General features: G+C 43.9%; 1 long non-coding RNA gene across 1 annotated transcript; it reads right to left on the bottom strand.

Annotated features, from left to right (window-relative positions):
• Positions 1–821: 821 nt before the first annotated feature.
• On the bottom strand, positions 822–22,043 carry LOC310714506. The gene is made up of 3 exons (XR_014529849.1): positions 21,927–22,043; positions 2,411–2,536; positions 822–1,054 (listed from the first exon to the last, which is right to left on the bottom strand). It is a non-coding gene; the product is annotated as an uncharacterized lncRNA (long non-coding RNA).
• Between the last annotated feature and the right edge of the window lie 3,888 nt (positions 22,044–25,931).

Genomic DNA, 25,931 nt, shown 5'->3' with positions numbered 1-25,931 from the left:
AGGGCAGACAGACCTGAGCCAGGTGGACCAATGATCTGACTTGATCGAAGGCCTTTTATCTGTCCTGATGCCATTATATGGCGAGACTCTGTCAGTTCTGGTTATCTTATCAAGATATCGTAGAGCTGGGAAAGGGTTCAGTAAAGGTAAAGGGACCCCTGACCATTAGGTCCAGTCGTGACCAACTCTGGGGTTGCAGCGCTCATCTCGCTTTATTGGCTGAGAGAGCCGGCGTACAGCTTCCGGGTCATGTGGCCAGCATGACTAAGCCGCTTCTGGCGAACCAGAGCAGCGCACGGAAACACCGTTTACCTTCCCGCCAGAGCGGTACCTATTTATCTACTTGCACTTTGACGTGCTTTCAAACTGCTAGGTTGGCAGGAGCAGGGACCGAGCAATGGGAGCTCACCCCATCGCGGGGATTCGAACCGCCGACCTTCTGATCGGCAAGTCCTAGGCTCTGTGGTTTAACCCACAGCGCCACCTGCATCCCTAAAGGATTCAGTAGAGGACAACTAAAATGTCCACAAGGTTGAAACAACTCCCCTATGTGTAAAATTTACAACACGTGGGGATTGGGGTGAGGCATGATAGAGGTATATAAAATTTGGAATAGTGTGGGGAAAGTGGAGAGTTGTTCTCCCCTTTTCACAATACTAGAATTTGGGGACATTCAATGAAGCTGAATGTTGGAATATCCAGAATCACAAGGCTACATACTTTTCTACATAGTCAAACGATAGAATTTGCTCCCACAAGATGTAATTGTGCTTCAAGACCCACAAGCCACCCCAGGAGAATAAAGACACAAGGACACAGAATTTAGGTTAATGTTAATGGGCAAAATTTAGGCCACAACTTAATTGGTTACAGAATGTGAGCGGTATTGGCTTAGGCATTGGCATCAACAGACTATATCTGGGCGAGGAAACATGGTGCACACCATGGCGTTGTGGAGCTCCTGAGGGCAGCCAGCATTGCTTGTGTTGCCTGACCAGCTTCCGAGCTGCCGGGACTGCCACCGTCGCATGGGTCAACCTTCGAAAACCTCCTCCTAACAACAAGGGGACACGGTAAAGGGATGGCATCTGCAATATACAAAATACTACTCCAAAATCTCACTAATTCCCTAGACACAATCAAAAAATAATGGGAGGATGACATAGGCTATGAGATTAACCCCACTCAATGGGCCAGAATGTGGTCTAAACCCCCCTTTAAATCCATATCAACAGAAAGAAAAGAACTCACTCTGAAAATCACCTACAGGTGGTACCTAACACCAAGAAAACTAGCCCCTCCCCGGGCTTCAGACGAGATCCACACCCCCAGATTCCTTTAATGGAATACCCTTAAGCATGGAGGGGCAGGTGATGGCCGCACCTCCCCTCCCCCACACATCGCTATTCCAATGCCTAACCGCCACTGGAGCCCCAAAGCTCACCGCCAATACCCTCACACCTGCAACCAACCTTTTATGTTTTTGATAATATCGACCAAACATCATTTTGCTTGTTTGGCTTTGATGGAGTTTTAGACAAATTCATGGGGAACAAAACTATCAAAGGTTACAAGCTATGATGGTTGCGTGCTCCCACCAGGGTCAGAGATGGTATGTCTCTCAAAACCCATTGCTGGGGAACACGAGCTGGAAATAATTCCATTGAATTTATGCCCCTTGATGAGAATTGGATCCAGTTACCACGTAAAAAGTTTAATGTTTTCCCTCCCCTATACAACTTTTCCAACTCCACTAAATTATGAGCTGCATTGCCCCTGTCGTTATAGTCTGGATCCCAGAACAGGGTGGTAACAGGAAGAGGCATTTTGTCTCAGTCAGGGCTATTTTTTGAAAAGCTCTTTGAGTTTCATGGGGTTACCACAGCAGAGCATGAAAAAGAAAATAGTAAAGAGGACAGCTCTTGGAAGTTCTTGTTAAGTAAATCATAACCTCAATATTTTTTTTTATTTTAAACAGGACCTATAATGGGTTTGTGCTGATTTGTAAATTTATCTCAGTGCAATTGGTTAATTAAACAGTTAATTGATTTAAAGGGCTGTTTCAAGGGATGAATCAACAAACAATTATGTTTAGTTGATTAACTGCCCTAGACAAAAGCAATGCTTGTTTAGAAACCGGGATGAAGTTAACATTCGTTAAAATAGGCCAAAATACTGGTTGAACAGAATGACCATCACATGATGTCATATAGCAGTTGGCTTTCATATTGTATAATTCCTATATTAAGAGCTGCACAGTTGTCATGGCGCAGAGTGGAAATCCAGTTCTACTTGCACTGCAACACAGAGGTGCATTAGCCTCTGTTTTAGCGAAGTCATTTTTGCAGTCTTAGTCATTCCAAAGGGCAGCATCTGTCTCTTAATCTCCAGAGAAGAGGGAGCCACTTACGCAGAGTCAAGATCATTTTGGGTTGGAGCCAGGAAGATACATTTCCAGCACTTCATGTGTTGACCATATGCTACATCTCTCCACAGCTGGGGAGGGGAGGCACTCAGCTGCTATTTAGTTCACAACCTGCGAGGGAGGAAATGAAAGCTGAATGGAAAACAGATATGCAACGTGCACATATGTTCACACATTGCAGCAAGGGATACAATACCCTGTGGATAAAGTAAAATATGGCCACTTCTCCCTCGCCTACTGTCAATATAGCATGGTAACTCAGGTAAGCGATGAATGACTTTTACAGAGAAAAATTCATAGGATCTAACCATGCACTTCCACCTTGCAGAGGCCAATGGTCGCAGATGTTGGAAGCTTCAATCCAGAACATTTGAAGGGCACCAAAGTGAAGAAGGTAGATGTAGGGATTGCATAAGCAAACAGGGATTTCGGGTTACAGTCCTCTACAATCCCAGTAGCACTTACATCCGAGTCTACAAGCATAGGATTGTGCTGCTAATAATGAAATGGAAGTATTCTGATAACAAGCAATACCCACTAAGTCAGGCTTCCTCAACCTCGGCCCTCCAGATGTTTTGAGACTACAATTCCCATCATCCCTGACCACTGGTCCTGCTAGCTAGGGATCATGGAAGTTGTAGGCTAAAAACATCTGTCATAGATTTAAGAAATATGATTTATTCACATATTTACACCTGAGTTTAGATAGAGGGAGTCCATATTTTACAACATGGTCAACTTAAGAGGGGCTTGCTCCCTACAGCAGTGCAGCGCTCCCAGCCAGCTTTCAGCCAGCCTGCCCAAGATGGATCTCAGTCTTTGTTCTCCTTTCTTCTTCCCAGCAAACCTTGCTCAAGACACTCTTTTCCAGTCACCTTGCACCCTGTTATCTTAGCAACCTTCTGTCTGCCCAAGCCCAAGATTCCACTAAGATTGGTCATCAAGGCCCGTTGCCATGTTAACACCTCTTTCCCAGGTGACACTCTAGCTTGGAAAGGAAGCTTAGCCTGTATTTTCCCACAGGCCTGATATCTTCCCTTCAATACTCCAAATAATCAAAACCCTACCATTTATTAATTTGTAGGGTTTAGGGGTGTCCCCCCACCAAACAACTTGGGTAACAATAGCATTAATAACTTGGTTCTGTTCTAGATTCTACAAGAATTCCAGCACAAAACACTGGACCCTCCCAGTGTCCCTATTTTCCAGGGACATCCCAGATTTAGAGAAGCCATCCCAGTTTCTGATTTGATCCCGGAATGTCCCACTTTTCCTTAGGATATCCCTATTTTCCTTGGAGAAATGTTGGAGGGTATGGAGTTATCCAACCCCCAAACTATCTTAAAGCAGCCTTGTTTTTTAATGTTTAATGTTTTATTATGTTATTATATATGTTGGAAGCTGTCCAGAGTGACTGGGGCAGCCCAGTAAGATGTGTGGGGTATAACTAGTAAAATTATCATTATGGAATGGGACGTCCCTATTTTCATTGGAGAAATGTTGGGACATATGAAACACTTATTTCTGGACTATCTGAATATGTTTAGGGAGGTTCACGCACATGTTGCTTCACATGAGTTGCACATGTTCAGATAACTGCACAAGTTCAGATAACTGAACTTAAGTATGAGCAAAGTAAAGGATCCCTTTCTGCATTATCTACAGCATTACGGAATTTGCTTGCCTTCAGAAGCCTGGAACAACAAGGATGGGTCAAATTAAGCAGGTCATTCCCATGCTATAGTTGCCATCTTTCCTGACAGCTTGGCAATCCAGTGACGGCAAGTTATGTGACTGCAAAATCCATGTCATTCAAGCTTTCCAATGCCTACCTGGGGCAGCGGGGAGAGTGATCTCCTATGCCATTGCAGAAACATGTAGATGAACATTGCTAAATTGTTTAAGGATCCCTGAGATAAGAGGTCCATGCAGGACTTATTGGCTAATCTAGAACAGACCTGTTTAGCAATGCTGCTCAAGGCTTGTTTGTTTGTTTTCAACTTAATGCGTGCCAGTTGTTAAAAATCAGAGTACTTCCTATTAATCACAAACAGCATGATCCTATGCATGTTTACCCATAATTAAGCCCTGCTAGGTTCAATAGAGCTTACTCCTACTAGATAAGTGTGCATTTAATTGTCACCTGAAATGCTTTTTTGCCCATGCAATCTTTATACATGGCTTCCTCAGTGTGTTTTAGATTACAATTCCCATCATCCCTGGCCATTGGCCATGCTGCCTGAAGCTGATGGGGGTTGTATTCCAATGCATCTGACAGGCACCCGGCTAAAAAGGCTGGTTTATACAACCTCAGAACTAGCAGAGAGGGAAAAACCAGCAGAAGAATTGGTTTTTCATGTTATGGGAGGAAACAGTAATTAGTCAATACTATTTAATATATAGCTATACTTTATCATACAGGACATAGGGTGATAGGTCTCAATTCTAACCATCTACCAACAAATCTCAGGAAATGAAACTTAGGTTTTTAGTATACCAATAGGTTTGCCTAAAAACAAGATTTCTTTTTTATTTTAGGAAGAGTCAGAAATAGTATTTCAATGTATACGAAGGAAGAAAAACATTGGAAACTAGTTTCAATACTGCTGAATGCCAGCACATTTTAAAAGTGTCTACCTTACCTAAATCTGCAGTATTTAGGTAATTTGTATACATAAAACTCCAAGATCACTTTCCCATTGAAATGAAACCTGGCTAATTTTGCTTAGATCTTGAGCTACATAACAGGTCGTGGGTGGTGAACCCATCAAATATAATTGAACCACAACTCCTATAATTTCAGACTAGTGGTCGTGCTGGCTGAGGCCAACAGAAGTTGTAGTCCAACAACATATGGACAGCACCATGACAGTTATGCCTGATATCAGAGATGGGGAACCTGTGGGTCTCCAAATTCTATTGGACTCCAGTTCTGATCAGCATAACTGGACTAGATGATCCTCAGGGTCTCTTCCACCTCTACAATTCTATGATCCTATTCTATCAGGGATGCTGAGAGCTGGGGATGCCCACATTTGCCGTACACACCATATGTGCATCCTAATTATGCATTTCCTCTGAGAGTGTTTCCTCCTGGATGCTGGAGCAGAAATGTGCATTGATCTGCTGGATAAATGCTTGGACATCCAGAGCCACTCTCACCCTAGAGGACACCTGCAGACAGTTCTAATTTGTGTGTTCCAATTACCGGTAGTTATTTATTACCGTTTGCAGCCCAGGCATACCATGAATGTTATTGTGCCCTGCCCTGCCACCAGTAGTGTTACACGCGGCTTATTTTTGGACTGGCATTGGTCCATCATAGGGTGGTTTGTTGTCATGACTGATCTCCTGCAGTAAACACAAAGGAGTTCCCCAAGAAAAGGTTGGGTACCAGGGAACATGCTGCCTGGACATGACCTTCCTATCCTGCAATGTTTTCCTGGGGTTTAGGAGAGCTGCAGGAGAAGCATTGTTGTATTTCAAATGGAGCTGCAAACATGCAATGCACATCTTGGTTCTCTTGTTCCATTGAATAGTGTTAATACAATGGCAAGCTGTGTGACTGCTGAGAAATCCACCGGGGAGCAAGCTCACTCCCAGTGCTCAAATTATCAACACATTTTCCATGCCGCCTCCAGAAGAGAGATATCTAACTCTGTCAGACCCTGTGGAATTATGTGTTTTAAAGGGGGGGTGGTAGTGAGTTTCTTTTTTAAAAAACAAAAATAATATTTGCACAGGAACAATGATTTGAAAAATACATTTGCTGAAATTTCCCTCTTTAAGTACTTTGTGTGAGCACGTTAACATTCAGGCAGTAGACTCTTCAGTGCCTCTTTTGCTACCTCCCATTTGAATTCTACATAAGAGACTCTATGTGGTGGAGAGGCTAGGCTGCTAGGCTAGTGAGACTCGGGTTCAAATCCTCACTCAGCCAATGTGGTGGAGTGCTTAGAGGGTTGGGATAGAACCTGGGAGTTCTGGGTCTGAAGCCCCACTCAGTCATGAAGCTCACTAGTGATCTTGAGCCACTAGCCATCTCTAGTCTAACCTACATCACATGGTTGTTGGGGGAAGAGAATTCTGTATGCCACCTTGGGCTCCTCAATGAAAGGTGGGATAGAGATGTTCATATATAATAAAAATAAAGAGCACTGGCTGGCACTGAGCCTGAATGTCTGTCTGTCTGTCTGTCTGTCTGTCTGTCTGTCTGTCTGTATTTCTCTCTCTCTCTTCCTCAGTCTAACCTACATCATAAAGTTATTTGCAGATTAGGCATTTGGATGTTCCCAGCCAATCAGGGATCATGCAGAGAATATATCGCATCACTACATAGCACATCACATCTGGCTACATGAATTTGAATGATTGGTATTCGTAATTGTGTTATAATTTGGCGTTGTTATAATGAAGCTATGATTGGATAGTAATTGAAAACTAATAAAAAATATTATTATTATTTTTTTAAAAAAAGATTTGACTACATGATTCTGGCACAGATGGGGTTAAGAGAGAAAGCAGAGAGACTGGTCATTTTGAAACCAGTGCCAAAAAGAATAGCCAAAAGGAAGATGCTTAATAAGGGCCACTACCTCGGAAACTTCAAATACACTTTCGAATACTGTTGAAAATGCCCCCCCCCCCCGCTTTGAAAGCAAATGCTGCATTAAAACGAGAAAGAAACCCCCAAAATGTGCACGTCTATTAGACTGTGGCTGCAAATCTGTTTATTCAGAAGGAAGCCTCGCCTCAATGGTGCGCTCCGGACTGCTGCCTTAATTCAGTTTGCTAGCTCATCCTTCAATCCAAGCAGCCCAGCTGAATGGAGGGCTATAGCATTTCAAGGGTAATGTGACTTCAGTGGAATAAAAGGCACATCACACCAGGCCCAGGTGGAACATAACACGCTAGCCCATTGCCATTACAGGGAGAGAAACAGAAATATATCAAAGACTGCTATACACTTAAAAGGGAATAGTAAATAAAAAGGATGTGACCATGCAGTGCTGGTGTCAGGTGTCAGGAAGTGAACATCCTCAGGATCAAATAGAAGAGTTTTTCTCTGTTGCTCCTTGAAAGGGATTTGGTTTTTCTAAATAAAAAGAAGAAGAAAAGAAAGAAGCTAATATTATTAGTAAATTCCAAAGAAAAGTAGATGAATGTGCCGGTGTAAAAGGGTAAGGAGATTCAAATATGCATAGATATAAGGACCGGGTGGTGGAATTGGTTATTTTTTTCTCCACCCCCCATTTCCCATTTGAAAATGCCACATGTAGACAGTCTTCGTTCAATGAAAGATGTAGAGCATGCATTTCAAGCTGTCCTGAAGCAAATCCCCCTGGGCTTCTTGCTAGACCTTACAGGGATGCAGAGTGCCAGCAGAGAAATGAGGAAATGGCGCAAGATGGTTGGGATGCTAAAAGCATCCTGTCGTGTCCACTGAAAGGCTTTTACCTTCACCAGACTGAACACACTCTTTTATGAGGGAGGGAAGGAGGGAGGGAGGGAGGGACAAATTCCAAACGAAATAAAAATGGGTACAGGCAATAAGATGTTGATAGGGAAGAATGTAATCAGGGAGCACACCTTACTTTGAGGGGCAATACAGTGGTACCTCTGGTTAGGAACTTAATTTGTTCCGGAGGTCCGTTCTTAACCTGAAACTGTTCTTAACCTGAGAAACCACTTTAGCTAATGGGGCCTCCCGCTGCCGCCACGCTGCCACCGCACAATTTCTGTTCTCATCCTGAAGCAAAGTTCTTAACCTGAGGTACTATTTCTGGGTTAGCGGAGTCTGTAACCTGAAGCGCCTGTAATCTGAGGTACCACTGTGCACAGTTGCGTGCCCAGCCAAAGAGCCCCCAAACCCTGGCACATCCAAGTACTGGGTGATAAATGAATGGACAGAACAACTGTCTGGGATTTGAAATGGCCACAATTTTATTGTTTCAGGTGTAGAAAGCTTTGGCATAGGCAACCTGAGGCCCATGGGCCGGATGCGGCCCAATCATCTTCTCAGTCTGGCCTGTGAATGGTCCGGGAATCAGCGTGTTTTTACATGAGTAGAATGTATCCTTTTATTTAAAATGCATCTCTGGGTTATTTGTGGGGCATAGGAATTCATTCATTCCCCCCCAAAAAATATATATATAGTCCGGCCCACAACATGGTCTGAAGGACAGTGGACCGGTCCATGGCTGAAAAAGTTTGCTGGCATAGACATTGGGCGTGTGTCCCTCTCAGCTCCCCTGCTGGAGGACTGAGGCATGACAGGGCCTATTCAGGGAGTGGATGAATCGCAAAACACAGGTTTACACAGATGGCCCCCAAACACTGAGGGAAGCTCGATGGCCTACTAGCTCTACACAACTGGCTCCTTGGACTTCCCTCCAGACCCCTCTAATGGGGTACCCTGTTATCACCATCACAGAGAACAGGGGTTGGGCGGATCACCACTTCCCCGCACCCTGAATGGATGAAAGACAATAGGATTCCACCCAAGACCTAAATCGCCAAAGTTGTGACCAGTGCTATGGGGAAGGAGAAACCTGCAGAGCAGGGGAAATTCCTTCCTGGACCCGAATATGGCAACCGTCAAAAGACCACAGCAAAGCCCTCCTAGCTGAAGAGGAAACGGTTAGAGCAGTAACAGGCTATTAATAAAGAGAGGGAAAGGATGGGTGACGCTCCTGGCTGAATGAGTGCTGTGCTTGGCCGTCGGCCGGGTCAAGTAGATGGCGGGAGGACCTGAGGGAAGCCTGCCTCCCTCAGGTCTGCTTGCTATGCCCTGCCGCAGGTTGGCCCATTTGAACGGATGGGTTGGCGGGAACCTGTGAGCCTTCACGGCAGCTAAGGGGGATGGGGAGACAGGCAAATATGACACGACACACTTGAGAGGACAAGAGGTGCCATGTTGGGTCGCAACCACTGCTAACTGAGAAGGGTGGCAAGTGACCATTACTGACCTATGGTGCATGTACATTCCTTAGGTACAGAAATGAGTGGTGGTGTAATGAGTGGCAAAATGGCCTCCCCTTCTCTCCCCAAAATGGTGATGATGCAAGGGGTGTAAGAATGAGGTGAATGTAGGAATCAGTGGCCTCTGCTACTGCAAATTCTATTGTTTCTGCCATTTTGACCTGAGCAAGGTCGTTGCCATACTTTGGTGGCGCGACGTTTGCATAATAAAAAATCATCTTGCTTTTTCCTGAAAGCAGGGAAATGCTTACTGTATGGTATATAGAGGAAGATTCAAAAGAAGCATGACCCAGCCAGCAAAAGGGACTATTCAACAGAGGGCCTTCTTGGTAGTGGCGACCACCCTGTGGAACACCCTCCCATCAGATGTCAAGGAAATAAGCAACTATCCTATTTTTAAAAGACATCTGAAGGCAGCCCTGCTTAGGGAAGTTTTTAATATTTAATGCTGTATTGTTTTTAATACTCGATTGGGAGCCATCCAGAATGGCTGGGGAAACTCAGCCAGATGGGTGGGGTATAAATTATTATTATTATTATTATTATTATTATTATTATTATTATTATTACTCTTCCCTGTTGTCATCAAATGGGAGAAATTTGACTGTTCAGCTTGTTCCAGTTGAAATTGATGGGACTTACCAATATATATTTATATATAGTACTTGAATCAATTTGTGCCCCCCAATTGCTGCAATTCGAATAGCAAATACATTCCAGAAATAGAACAAAAGGTGAAAGAAAATGAGAGAAGTTGTTCATTGCAAACTATTCACTTAGATCTATTATTAACAGTGTCACTTTTTTAAAACTCTCGTTTGCCTTTGCTGTATTTTATGATGTTTTAATTATTGTTGATTATTTGTTCTCGTAATTGCATTTTAATGGGCTTTTGAATATCCTGATTGCCCTGTCATGGAGGCTGCAATGAAAACAAACTCATTAGCATTATTTCTAAATAGAAATACTGTTGATATTTGTTATTATAAATAGCAACAAGGAAGATTACAATGTATCTTCTATTGTGTATTACAGGGGAAGCAGCGAGAGCCCAAAGGGGCTATGTGAAGATCAAAATCGGACAGAAGGAGCTAGAACATGATTCTGCTATTGAGCAGTTCTGTGATCTGAACTGAGCAAGCTATTTATGAGAAAGGTAGCATGTTCGGACGCAACATAAAAATGACAGCCAGTGGGGTGGGGTTGTTAGAGCATCGGGCTAGACCAGGGGGCAAATTCCTACTCAGTCATGAAGTGGACTCTCCTTCCAGGGAGGTTTTTAAGCAGAGCTGGGTGACCATCTGTCAGGGATGCTTTAGCTGAGATTGGGGGTTGGACTAGACCCTTGGGTACCTTCCAACTCTTAAGATCCTATGATTCTATGATCTTGGGCCAGTCACTCCATCCAACCTACCTCACAGGGTCGTTGTGAGGATTAAATACGGAGGGGTGAGCCCATGTACTTGAGCTCCTCAGAGAAAAAGATGGAAAATAAATGCAATACATAAACACATAGAAATGGGTTGTAATTCTGCTTCGCATGCAAGCGGCAAGACAGATTCCCTGTTCAGACAAAAATGGAAAGTTGGTTTGACACCCTGACTGCATATACAGTGGTACCTCGGGTTAAGAACTTAATTCGTTCTGGAGGTCTGTTCTTAACCTGAAATTGTTCTTAACCTGAGGTACTACTTTAGCTAATGGGGCCTCCCGCTGCTGTTGCGCCGCCACCACGCGATTTCTGTTCTCATCCTGAAGCAAAGTTATTAACCCGAGGTAATATTTCTGGGTTAGCGGCGTCTGTAACCTGAAGCGTCTGTAACCCGAGGTACCACTGTACCTGCCAGTTTAAAGTGGATTTGATACATCCCATGTGCAAACGTTTTGTGTCATGCACACAATATTGCCCTCACCCAAGCCCACACTTCCCCTTATTTGATGTGGATTTGCTTAACCTGCAGATAATGTGCAAAGAATGTAACCCAACTGTGGACATACTGGGGGCAGCAGGTAAGGGTGTGTTTTTACATGTGTGGTGGTGTTTTGCTGACTGCTGTCTATCACCACACAACCCACTCCTCATTGGGATGCTGATGGGGCTGGATGTGACACGCTTAAAAACAAAAACCCAGCTCACTGTTGTGGGGGTCTACCGTTTTAAAAACTGGCTGCACACATGGTGAGCAATGTGTGGCCACAATCATCTCCAGGTTTCTGGGAGTTTGGGCCACTGGTGTTGCCACCACAGTTTTGTGCAAATCTGCTATATCGGAAAAGTGTAATCCAAAAGAACAGGTTTGCATGCATAGGTAAACAAAGACCTGCCCAAATGCCCAAATGGACCTTGGCTTTCCAGAACTCAGGGAGGGTGGTGGAGCATTAACTTAGGGGAGCAGACAACACCACACAATCCAAATACATCCCATCAAACACTCTCTCCCTCCAGTGACACGGATGTTGTCCATTGTTGCCCTGGACATTTCCCCCTTCAAATATAGGGTTTCTCAATCCTTGGGAAGTCCAATAAGGCCAGGAGTGAATGCATACAACCCATTCAATGAGGGAAATGTGTGTGATAACACTGGGATGGGGGCCACATTTTGCTCTGGTGTGGGCAAACCCTAAGACCAGGGGCCCATTTACAAACTGTCAAGATCATCACCACATACACATTACAAAGAAGCACAGGCTGCAGCCTCTTCTATCAGCTACAATGGAGTGCTTCTTCTAAGGCTAATTTTAGTGAATGCGGGGAGGGACATTCTGGGTGTAGGGGAGGCCTCTTGGGCTTATGTGTACCTGTGGGCCCAGTGTACCCGAAGGAGCATTTCCACCCCCATCGTTCTGCCTAGACACTGAGGTCCAGCTCCGAGGGCCTTCTTGGTGGTTCCCTCACTGTGAGAAGTGAGGTTGCAGGGAACCAGGCAGAGGGCCTTCTCGGTAGTGGTGCCTGCCCTGTGGAACACCCTCCCATCAGATGTCAAGGAAATAAACAACTATCTGACTTTTAGAAGACATCTGAAGGCAACCCTCTTTTGGGAAATTGTTAATGTCTAATGTTTTGCCATTTTTTATACCTGTAAGTTGCCCAGAGTGGCTGGGGAAATCCAGCCAGATGGGCGGGACATAAATAATAAAATAATTTATTATTTGTTGTTGTTGTTTAGTCGTTTAGTCGTGTCCGACTCTTCGTGACCCCATGGACCAGAGCATGCCAGGCACTCCTGTCTTTCACTGCATCCTGCAGTTTGGTCAAACTCATGCTATCCAACCATCTCATCCTCTGTCGTCCCCTTCTCCTTGTGCCCTCAATCTTTCCCAACACCAGGGTCTTTTCCAGGGAGTCTTCTCTTCTCATGAGGTGGCCAAAGTATTGTTGTTGTTGTTGTTGTTGTTGTTGTTGTTGTTGTTGTTGTTGTTATCACTCGTAGGTACCATGTCAGCAATTCCTATGCTCAGAGAACATGCAGCTTTCCCATCCTACAGCCTACAGACAGGTGACCTGTATTGCTAGCTCTAGAAACATCAGCTCGTTGTCCGTTACCATTAGAATGCAATGAAGATGTATAAAAGAAAAAAATATATGCACTTGATGCATATATCCCATAACAACAGGCTCAGTGGCAGGGACTGCTGCATCAGTACATTTGAAGCAGGGCAATATTTCTTTCAAATGAGATTGCAAGAATTGCTAATATAGCATCGTAGGAAGCAACTTGCAACAATTGCTAATATGGGAGTGACAGTGGACTTGAAACAATTGCTAATATGGGAGGTAGGGTGGACTTGCAACAATGGGCAACATAGTATGTTAGGATAGACTTGCACATATCATTGACCTAAAGGTAAAGGTAAAGGGACCCCTGACCATTAGGTCCAGTCGCGGACGACTCTGGGGTTGTGGCGCTCATCTCGCTTTATTGGCCAAGAGAGCTTCTGGGTCATGTGGCCAGCATGACTAAACCGCTTCTGGTGAACCAGAGCAGTGCGCAGAAATGCCATTTACCTTCCCACTGGAGCAGTACCTATTTGTCTACTTGCACTTTGACGTGCTTTCAAACTGCTAGGTTGGCAGGAGCAGGGACTGAGCAACGGGAGCTCACCCCGTCATGGGGATTTGAACCGCCGACCTTCTGATCGGCAAGCCCTAGACTCTGCGGTTTAACCCACAGTGCCACCCGCATCCTAGAGACACACAAATACAGAATACATGTAGCCATAGGGATGCATACAATACATCATTTCAAAACACAATGAGCATTTGTTCTGGATTCAAGTTCTTGACAGCAGAGCTAGAAATTATTCGTGGCACAATACTGAAAATCATGTTCCTGTGTTCAATTACGTGAGCTGATGTGTTGCACCCCTGGGTGTGAGGGGCTGCTCACTTGTAGAGACTTCAGACAGCCACACTCAATTACCCAGATGCTACGATGAGCCTGGCCAGACTGGCCTCAGCCACTGCAGCCTCGTTCGCACGTTACACCGAATGCAGCTACAAGCTGCATTTTCGCACGGGCATGTGTTTGTGCGCTTGCTGACTTGCACACCTTGGCTATCGTGGGAGCGGTCAGCAATGCTGGATCCGGGACTGCTTGGAGGTTTGTAAAGACAAGCCATTATTTTCGCTGAATTTGAAGGAAGATGCACAATCATTCCAGCTTCTTTGATAGAGTTGACTGGCCCCCTCAAAATTGCCACGATCCGGATCTCTCCCAACTGCCCAATTCTGTGAGAGGTATTTGAGAGGGAATGTGCACATCTATGGCTCCTTTGCACCCTCTTATCCCCACTTCTCTCTTTTAAGTTTTCTCTCCAGTTCTCTCAACATATGTAAATAAGAGTTAAAAACAAGGAAGGACAAGCCCTGGCTATCTTATTCAAAATTTATTGCTCTCCAGTTTCTTTTTCTTTTTGGGAAAAAACACACACTCTTGCTTTTCTCCATCTTCCCCTTCCTTCGCATTTCAGCTGCCTGGAGCGAAGGACTTGATGCTTTTAAAAAAAAAATGTTCAGAAAGCGCTGAGTCGTCATCCCTGGATGTTTGTTGTGTTTCAGTCATGCTACCCCTTTGATCTTCGCTGTGTTGCAGTGCTTCGCTCACTTACATCAATACTGATGGCTGTTGACAGCCAAATTGTTGCTTATGCTCCTATTAATTAAAAATTTATGCTGCTGATAATTTGGTAACCGGGACAATATTGCACATGTTATTAATTACATTTGCCTTCCCGTATTCTGCCCTGTCTGCCAGCATTAATATCTAAAACAGGGCACTGTTTCATTTTTTTTTTTTAAAAAAGCAAACATACCCAAAGACATTGATGGCCCTGATCCCACGCATTGTTAAATGCACTCAATCCCGTGGCGTCCTTCTCTGAAGCGAACATTGCGGGGACATGAGGCACAACCGACTTGATCCTTCGGCAAATGGAGAAGCTCTTACTCGGCACAATGGCCTTGTTACCCATTAACAATTACGCCCTCCAACAATGTCACCACCATGTCACCCATTCAATTCAATCCTTCGTTTTCTGAGAAAATCAAGCACGCTACCTATGTCGCCAGGATCTGCTGGGGCTTCGAAACAGCCTGTCTTACAAAAGGCTTCATTCAACCAAAGTTTAGCTCTTTGTTTAACATGAATCACAATGGCATATGTCAGGGCCCACTGCTGTCCTCCACACTTCCATTAACATTTATGGGAGTTACGCATATTAAGGCACAACAAACCAAAGGGGGTCTGTTCGTGTTACAGCAAATTCTTTTCCCCCAGAGATGCTAACAGCTGTAATAAAAGTCCTGGGCAACTGGTTGGGCAAGGTCTTTCTTTGATTTAAGAAGGGATCTTTTTAAAGCCATGGTTTTTGAGTTTTGTTTCGGGCGACCTTCAAGACCTCACTTGGGGCTTCTTGATGAGATGTTGAGTAATGGTGGAGTCTGGATCAAGACTTATCTCAGCCCTGCATGTTTCCTCATGCAGACTGGAACAAGCCATTTTTCCACCTGAGTCAAAAGATACAATGGTACCTCTCCCCTCCATGGACCTCCATTTATAAAAGCCGACAAGACTGACAGTTCTGTTCTACTTCAACAGTGTAAATAGGGTAGTTACTGAAGGGAGCAAACTGCCTGCCACACACAGCTCTGTCCCCCAACACCTCGCATAGCTCCCTGCCCCTCAGCACCAACCACCTGAGGCAACTGACTGTTACGTTAACATATGAGAGTGCTGGAGGGGAAATAGTTAAACAGGTTACCCAATCAGAACCCAGGGGGTGGAGTCAGAGGGACTATAAAACCAGCTCTGAGGGGGGGCAAAAGGGGGAGTTCGTTGGGAGTTGGGTGGTTGGTTGGAGTGGGAGTGAATTGGGATAGAGTTTGTGGGTAGGTTGAGTTAGTGTAGCGAAATAAGCTGAGTCAGGAATAGTTAGGGGCTAGGAAGACAAGTAAATATCTGAGAGGTGGTTTAGTGAGGGAGAGCAGGTAGTGGAAGTTATAGGTCTGGATAGGCACCCCATGATTGTAATTGACCAATACCGTTTATGAAACCACACGCTTTTTAAACTGCAATAAATAAACAAAAGCTTATGTTCCAATTTAACCCTGACTGGACTCAGTATTGTACCAGGTAGGGCCTGGGTGGTGGCACAGGGATCAATAGATGGTGAAAGGTCCGGGGACCCTGTGTGATCACACTGACCTCTCTACCTAATGTCAGAGTCGGGCAAGCTCTGGTGGATATTCTCTGAAACACATGGTGCCTACCATGCTATTTTCTGCAGCCACAGAGAGAGGGTTTTGTATCTTGGGGTACACTCTCTGTTCATTTGGAGCAGTGCCGAGGCTCAATTATTTATGCTGAAAGCACCCCCTCCCCAAAAGACAATTCTATGGCAAATGGACAGAGCTTCGTTCAGGAAACAAAGTACGTGAGAAAGTTTCCTTGAGTGTGGAAAGTTTGAAAACCACTATTTTTGCAAATTATTATTAGTCTGGAGCACAGGAGTGAACGCTAATTCCCCGTGAATATTAAGCTCTGTTTTGAGTTAGCAATTGTAACTGAGCCAAAATCACTTTCGGTGTAAAATCTTCCGTGACTCAATTGATTCCCTTTCCCCCTGCCACTTTAATTATTATTGTTGAATTTGATCCAAATTGCACCAGTTGGGAGTCTGGATCGAGACTTATCTCGGGCCTGCATGTTTTCTCGCGCAGACACGTGCTCTTTGGTGGGCGGTTTTAACTCGCCACACACCTAAATTCTGCACACAGTGACTTTAACCGAAAGTGCTGATAGGGGGTATTCCCAGACGAGGAGAGCAGATATCCATGCAAAAGGGGGAAAGGACTTCTGAGCTTGCCTTTATTCTTCAAAGCCTTTATTAGGCTGACGCACATTGTTTTGATTCATTTTTAAAGATATGCGCCTCTCTAGAGCCTGGAAAGCTGCAAATGCTCCTTATAGTGGTGTGCTGCTTCTTACCCACACCAAAGCAGAACCATCTGGGCGAGCAAACGCTGAGACAGTTCAACCCTTTGAAAAGGGGACCAACCCATACACTTTTAAGAACTGCATTAACACATAAGAAGAACCCTGCTGGATCAGACCAAAGGACGATCTAATCCTGTTTCCCACAGGAGCCAATCAAAGGCCCCCAGGGAAAGAGGCAAGCAGGGCATGAAGACACACCAAGCACAAGTCAAAGTGTTGGTGCAGACCTTTAAAGCCATAAATGGCCTCGGTCCAGTATACCTGAAGGAGCGTCTCCACCCCCATCATTCAACCCAGACACTGAGGTCCAGTTCTGAAGGCCTTCTGGCGGTTTCCTCCCTGCGAGAAGTGAGGTGATAGGGAACCAGGCAGAGGGCCTTCTAGGTAGCGGCACCCGCCCTATGGAATGTCCTCCCATCAGATGTCAAGGAAATAAAAAACTACAGTGGTACCTTGGGTTACATACGCTTCAGGTTACATACGCTTCAGGTTACAGACTCCACTAACCCAGAAATAGTACCTTGGGTTAAGAACTTTGCTTCAGGATGAGAACAGAAATCGTGCTGTGGTGGTGCAGCGGCAGCAGGAGGCCCCATTAGCTAAAGTGGTGCTTCAGGTTAAGAACAGTTTCAGATTAAGAACAGACCTCCGGAACGAATTAAGTACTTAACCCGAGGTACCACTGTACCTAACTTTTAGAAGACATCTGAAGTCAGCCCTGTTTTTAATATTCTGTTGGGAGCCGCCCAGAGTGGCTGGGGAAACCCAGCCAGATGGGTGTGGTATAAATAATAAATTAAATTAAATAATTATAATTATAATTATTACTCATTGTTCTGCCTTAGCAGTTGGTATCCAGTGGGATCACAGCTCCATACAACCATAATCACTTCCATGGATTTATCTAATCCTCTTCTAAAGACACCTGAAGTCCTATGCATTTAAGGCAGCATTATACCACTTCAATCCAAGGAACTGTCTCACAGCACCCTTAACAAGCTACACTTCCCAGGATTCTCCATGACTTGGTAAAGCTAGTAGTCATCACCGCATCACAGTGGTGATGACCTTGACCATTCATTATCTGCTACGTGGAATAGTTTTCTTTTTGTTCCAAACCTCCTGCCCACCAACTCCATTGGATGCTCTGACGTTTATCAGATACATCATTCCACAACATGAATCATTTCATACATACATTGTTCCAGAAAAGAAACTTATGAAATCCACTCTGTGGAGATGAGTTAGGCACTTCTCTGATCTTGCTTAACATCTTGAGACTTAATAGATATATGGAGATACCTTGGGCTAGTTACACTTCTTTGAAGTCTCTCAGCCCCACTCACCTCACAGAGTGTTTGTTGTGGGGGAGGAAGGGAAAGGAGAATGTTAGCCACTTTGAGATTCCTTCAGGTATCTTCTTCTATCCGGCTGTGTAGCACCCAGGTCCATCTGATGTCTCCCCCATGAAGATCACACATCAGACTGAGATGTATCTATAAACAAGGCTTTATTTGGAGGTGGACTTTGGTCTTTCCAATTTCAGTGACGCCCTGTGCAAGGCCAAAATTTGGTGCCCCCACCTCTCGCCTTCCTTTCTGCTCAATTCACTATGTCATAGTTGTGACACCCACTGCTGTAGTCATGTTGCTCTAAATCTGCCTCGGCTTTATTTTCTGTATTTATTCTCTGTATTTGCTCTTGGAAAATCTGAGGGGGTTTTTTGCACCATAGGGGCTAAAATACTCTGCTGTGCCTCACTCTGGACACCTACTTGTCCCATGTGCAAATGATAAACCTTATGCTGAGTGAATGTCACTGCCTTGCATACCTAGGATCCTGATCTCCGTAGCTCCATCCCTATTTGTAGTGACTATGGGAGTTCAGAATCTGTTCTTATGATGGGCTGGATCAAAACTCCTTTCTGAAATGCTGAACTGCCCTAAGGGATTTCACTGCCTGAGACAAAGAACAAGATTGTACCCCCTCTCAGTTGTGCGTTCAGAAGTCAGTTGGATTGGCAGCTGAAACTCATTTCAACACTGGGAGCTGAGAGTCCTCCTCCACAGAATCTAAGGGTGGCAGGTTAGCTTAGATAGTGATGGGTGGCATACAGTGCTCTGTCCTCCAGAACTTGTCCTCCAACATCTCACCACCGCTCCTTGCCCACCTCCCAGAATCTGCTTCTACACTCTACCTAATGATAGAACTGTGGTAAATGCTAAAGCATGGGAGGCGCTGCGGTCTAAACCACTGAGCCCTTCGGGCTTCTCGATTGGAAGGTCAGCGGTTCAAATCCCCATGATGGGGTGAGCTCCCATTGCTCTGTCCCAGCTTCAGCAAATCTAGCAGTTCAAAAGCATACCAGAGCAAGTAGATAAATAGGTACTGCTGCAGCAGGAAAGTAAACAGCATTTCCATGCGCTCTGGTTTCCATCACAGTGTCCTGTTGCACCAGAAGCAGTTTAGTCATGCTGGCCACATGACCCAGAAAGCTGTCTGTGGACAAATGCTGGCTTCCTCGGCCTGAAAAGCAAGATGAGCGATGCACCCCATGGTCGCCTTTGACTGGACTTAACCATCCAGGGGTCCTTTACCTTCTTCTTTTTTTAAATAATATTTATTAGTTTTTCAACAAATTAAACACAACACTACAAAACACCAAAAAAGAAAAAAACATATAATACAATACAATACAAAGAAAAAAGAATCGAACAAAACAAAACAAAACAAAATAAGAACCATTTAAAACACAATCCAATTTCAACATCTTATCTTTCTTTCCCTTATTTTCTCGACCTCCTCACACCTCCCCTTTTGTATTCCATTTCTGTTAATTGTTTCAGCAATTCCTTTCCATCTTCCTCTGTTTTCTATCCTATAATTGTCTTACCACATCTAACCATGTTTTTCTCTTTAAAACTCTATTAATGTATTTATACTTAATTCCTTGTAACATTTCTACTAAAGCCATATAGTTTCATTCCAACATTTTTCTAACATTCATTAATTTTACAGTATTTCTGTAAATAGTCTTTAAACTTTTTCCAGTCTTCTTCCACCGACTCTTCCCCCGGTCTCAGATTCTACCAGTCATTTCCGCCAATTCCATGTAGTCCATCAACTTCATCTGCCATTCTTCCCTGGTGGGTAAATCTTGTGTCTTCCAATATTTCGCGATGAGTATTCTTGCTGCTGTTGTTGCATACATAAAGAAAGTTCTATCCTTCTTTAACACAAATTGGCTGACCATGCCCAGGAGAAAGGCCTCTGGTTTCTTAAGGAATGTATATATTTTTTTATTTTTTTATTTTTTTTTTATTGAAATTTTAAACAGTAAAACAAACCTTCCAATCAAACCTAAAAAAATACATCATCATCACACTCAAACAAAACGGAAAAATACAATAAAAAACATAAAAAGATAGGAAATAAGGAAAAAGAAAAAAAACATGAAAAAAGACATAAAAATCCAATTTTTTACTTGTTGTTTTCATAACCCTTCTTCCTGACTTCCTCACATCTCCCTTTTTTGTGTTCCTTTTTACACAACCGTGTTCAGCAAATATCTTACCCTCTTTCAAATCTTGATCTATATTATAGATTTTAACCCATTGTGTCGCCAATTCTTCCCTTTATATCCTTTTGTTTACATTTGACACAATGTAATCTAGTGTTTTTTTCACTCTTGTCTTTTGAAACATTTGTTACATACTCCTTTTACCTATGTCACTAATGCCACATTGTCTTTATATCTTGCATCATTTAAACATTCCAACACTTTAACATTTTAACATTCCAACATTTTACAATGTTTTTGCAAGTAATCTTTAAACTTCTTCCAGTCCTCTTCCACTAACTCTTCTCCCAGGTCTCGGATTCTGCCAGTCATTTCTGCCAATTCCATGTAGTCTATCACCTGCATCTGCCATTCTTCCAGAGTGGGTAAATCTTGTGTCTTCCAGTACTTTGCGGTGAGTATTCTTGCTGCCATTGTCGCATACATAAAGAAAGTTCTGTCCTTCTTTGGCACCATTTGGCCGACAATGCCCAGGAGAAAGGCTTCTGGTTTCTTCAGAAAGGTATATTTAAGGAATGTATATTTAAATACCTTTTTCATTTCATTATATATCATCTCCCAGAATGTCTTAATCCTTGGGCACGTCCACCAAAGGTGAAAGAATGTACCTTCAGTCTCATTACATTTCCAACATTTATTGTCGGGCAAATGGTAAATTTTTGCAAGCTTGAGTGGTGTCATGTACCACCTGTAAATCATTTTCATAATATTCTCTCTTAAGGCATTACATGCCGTAAATTTCATACCTGTGGTCCATAACTGTTCCCAGTCAGCCATCATTATGTTATGTCCAACATCTTGTGCCCATTTAATCATAGCTGATTTCACTGTTTCATCCTGAGTGTTCCATTTCAACAGCAAGTTATACATTCTTGACAAATTCTTGGTTTTTGGATCTAACAATTCTGTTTCCAATTTTGATTTTTCCACCTGGAAACCAACTTTTTTGTCCAATTCGTATGCCTCCATTATTTGATAATAATGGAGCCAATCTCGCACTTTGTTTTTCAACTTTTCAAAGCTCTGCAATTTTATTCTCTCTCAGGGGTCCTTTACCTTCTACACCCTACCTAATGGTAGGGCCAGTGATGCTTCGTCTTTCTTCTCCAATTCCTTTCCTTTTCCATGCAGAGTTATCCCAGCAAGGAACAGCTAGTTTTGTTAGCCTACAGGTAAACTAAGCAGAAATGTGCTTGCAAAGAATCCGTGTTCTGGTGTTGAGTGCTGTTGTTCATTGTTCATTGGCAAAACTTTTATTTGCAAGAGTGGGGTATGGAGGCTCCCCCAAACCTTCAAATGTTTACCCTTTTGTGTGTGCAGGACTCCATGGTGAGACAGTCTTGTAGAATTATAGAGCTGTAGAGTTGGAAGAGAACCCCAGGGCCAGCTAGTCATGGTGATATAATTCAAGGACAACTTGTGCTGCAACCCTGTGCATGCTTACCTGAGAGGAAGCCCTCTTGAATATTGCGGCACTCAGATTCCAAGCCAACATCTCAGGATTGTGCCATTAAACTCTCAGCGCTTCAGTATAGCTGAGCTCCAGCATGATCGTTCCCACCTGCACTGCTCTCTAATTAGAAGCCAGCTGGAACTCTGGTTTTGTAACGCTGTTTTCATGTCAACACTTTATTGCCCTTCATAACTGTGTTCCCATAAGTGCATTCTGGGAAGTTGCTGAATATTTTCCCTCAGCGGCATCTGCTGCTGCTTGCAAGGAGGACTACGCGTGCTGTCAAGTTCTCAAAAGCTCTCACAGATAGGGAGGGCTGAGGGGCTGCTTTCTACCTAAGGTGGAATCTTCTATTGCAACAGTTTTGTGGAGTGTCTTTTCCTGCTCCTAAATAGGACGACTCAGGTACAGCAAGGAGATTGATAACCAGGTGAGCTAGAAGCAGTGGCGGACAAACATTTGGGGGGGCCCTGACGCTTGAACTGCCATGGTGGCCTATTTGCAACCAGCAACAAGGCCTGGGTAACCACTGTAATCTTCTTCAATGGGGTTGTTTACAACAACCTTTACAGTGGTACCTCGGGTTACATACACTTCAGGTTACATACGCTTCAGGTTACAGACTCCGCTAACCCAGAAATATTACCTCGGGTTAAGAACTTTGCTTCAGGATGAGAACAGAAATTGTGCTCCAGCGGCACGGCGGCAGCTGGAGGCCCCATTAGCTAAAGTGGTACTTCAGGTTAAGAACAATTTCAGGTTAAGAACGGACCTCCAGTACGAATTAAGTACTTAACCTGAGGTATCACTGTACCATATCTGTGTTATTGACCAAGGGTGCCAACTTGAATAAAAAATTTTTGGGAGGTGGGGTCCCAGGCTAGCCCTGCATAGCTGATCATATGATGAGACACACATACACCATTTGAATGGCAATGTCCTTCAACTTGGGGGCGGCGTGCCCCTCCAACATTGGAGGAGCTAAAGGGACCTTGGCTCCAAGGAGTTGGCTAAACAACAAAAAATTAAGCAATTTGAGCCGTGCTGATGCTCACCATGAAGCTGTTACATTACGTGCCACAGTTTTAACATGGGGGGAGGTAGTGGTACTGTGTACCTTTGAGTACTCCCAGAAAAAAGCACTGGTTCTACTAGACCCGTTTTTTAAAAAAAATAACATTGTGGACTAAAGTTACTCCTGGGCCCCCTCTGGAATTAAGGGCTTAAGATTAAGCCTCATAGTAGATCTGCCCCTGGTTAGAAATGCCTGTGCAATGGTGAAAGTCCTTTAGACCCACCTGGAATTCTGCCAGGGCGAAATATTCCCACCTGGGATGTGTTTCCACTGGCTGTTTTCCAGTACATACCATTAATTGCCCTGGCTGCCATAATTAGCTTCTGTTGTTCATACAGTAACATGTTGCATGTTGTGTCTTGATTACCTGTTTCCAGTCCCCACCCCACCCCTGCCCTGTGATCTAAAGGATCTTCACTAGCTCCCAGTATGTTTCTGAGCACAATTCAAAGTGTTGGTGCCAACCTTTAAAACCCTAAATGGCCTCAGCCCAGTACAGTGGTACCTTGGGTTAAGTACTTAATTCGTTCCAGAGGTCCGTTCTTAACCTGAAACTGTTCTTAACCTGAAGCACCACTTTAGCTAATGGGGCCTCCTGCTGCTGCTGCTGCGCCGCCGGAGCACAATTTCTGTTCTCATCCTGAAACAAAGTCCTTAACCTGAAGCACTATTTCTGGGTTAGCGGAGTCTGTAACCTGAAGTGTATGTAACCTGAAGCGTATGTAACCCGAGGTACCACTGTAAAGAAAGAGGGAGGAAGGGAAGGAGACTACACCTGCAAATTTTGAGAGGCATACACCTTTTTCTGATTAGTGCATGTCTCCTCCCTTCCCGTTGAAATTTTTTAACTCTTTGCGCCACAATTGTAGTGGGGGTGTTTGCCTTTTTGTCCCACTTTCGTTGTGCTATAGTACAAGAATGTCCTTCCAGATGGCCATAATGTGGCAACATTGGGAAGGCATTGCAGAACAGCTAATATAGGGGAATGAGGTGTAGACGGACCAGTATAAATTCATCACTAATACACTATTGTTGCATCAATGATATGTAGCAGAATAATCCCACACAAATACATTGGGGGGGGGGGATCTTAGCAATCACCTGGAGAGATACAGATGGAAACAAGGAAGAGTTTGGAGTATGAATGCACACACTACTTGTGGCCAAAGCCAATAATTGCTGCTTTCTTTCCAATGAACAGACTTCCTTTGCTTAAGTGGAATTAGAATCACAGCCTTAATTAGACCCAGAACAGAGAGGTAACATCAGAAGTGAATTACCTTCAAATAGATAGATGATCAACAGATAGTCTGTTTTTATCATTATTGGCAGTGCATTTGAAATTAATCCATCAGTCTGTAAATCCTCTACACTTTCAGAGCCAGGAGCTTGTATCTCTAAAAGGCAAATTTGCTGAATTTCCCTTTAAAAAAAAAAAAAAAAAGCAACCACCACAAACAGCCTCAGTATACCCTAAAAGTAACAACCGAGAGAGGCTGTGAAAAATCTAGTTCAGAATAAATTGGCTGTGCTGAAACATTTGTAATTAAGCATGATAACCAATTACAGAAATACCTGGCGAAGCTCAGCGATTCACTTCTCTCACATCAGAGGCTTCCTAATCAATTTGGAATAAAGCAGGCGCTGCTCGAGAAAATAAGCAAGATCACAGCGTTTGCTAATGAGTCTCAAAAATGGATTTCACCGCATGAAAATGTTCATTGTCAGGTGAAAGGCAGCATTCCTGAAATCTTCAGGGTCATTTCCATTTGCATGCGACTGGAGCAAAGCGCCCTTTGTTCTTTTCGTTTCTTTTCTTTCTCCCCCACCTTCCCACATCCCCCTGCCACAAGGCTGCTTTTCCTCCAGTGATTTAACATTATGGAATCAATGTGGCCTACTAACTTCTGAAAATATACCCAAATAAGAGTGTTTTGTGCTGAAGCAGCAAGTATCCATTTTCAATTATTACTTAATTTGACTCCGCAGCACCGCGTTCCTCGAATTCAAATGCGCAGATGTATGACATTTGGGAGAATTGTTTGACAGAAGGTGCAGTGGCACAGCTCTGAAGCGCATGCCAGAGGAGTGTATTATGACATGAATGACACCAGTTAATACATTTGTAAAATGTAAAGCTCCTATGCACTGCTTCCCACAGGAACATGAGCTACGAGCAGGCTGTTCCGAGATCACGCCTTTTGAAGGTAGCAAGAAATGTTTACAACCAACAAGGCCTCCAGGGGAGGTGGATCACTTGCTTGATTCCTTTTCACCATGAGAAGAGAGACTTCAAATTTAAGCACCTCGTCTTCCCTGTTTTATCCAGGACATGGGCCATGGGGAGATTTGTGCCTGCCTGCACATGTATCTGCTTATGTTTCACTTCAAGCAGTAAGTGTGTTGGTCCATAAACACGTTACCAAACAAGATGGGGAAAATGAGCCCATTGTAATACAGTGGTACCTCGGGTAAAGAACTTAATTCGTTCTGGAGGTCTGTTCTTAACCTGAAACTGTTCTTAACCTGAGGTACCACTTTAGCTAATGGGGCCTCCCGCTGCTGCCACGTGATTTCTGTTCTCATCCTGAAGCAAAGTTCTTAACCCGAGGTACTACTTCTGGGTTAGAGGAGTCTGTAACCTGAAGCATCTGTAACCTGAAGTGTCTGTAACCCGAGGAACCACTGTAATGAGATCCGGTAGCTGATTTACAAGACTAGCAGCAAAAACTTGAACCAAAGCTTTCCTATATCCCAAGCTTTTGAGTCACGGTCGTATTTTAGTGTACAGTCATATCTTGGATCCCGAACGCCTTGCGACTCGAACGTTTTGGCTCCTGAACACTGCAAACCCGGAAGTGAGTGTTCCGGTTTGTGAACGTTCTTTGGAACCCGAACATCTGACACGGCTTTCACAGCTT

This window comes from Podarcis liolepis (genome assembly GCF_965112155.1).
Source record: "Podarcis liolepis genome assembly, chromosome: 8".
Taxonomy (NCBI): Eukaryota; Metazoa; Chordata; class Lepidosauria; order Squamata; family Lacertidae; genus Podarcis; species Podarcis liolepis.
This window is presented reverse-complemented; position numbering and strand designations above follow the sequence as displayed.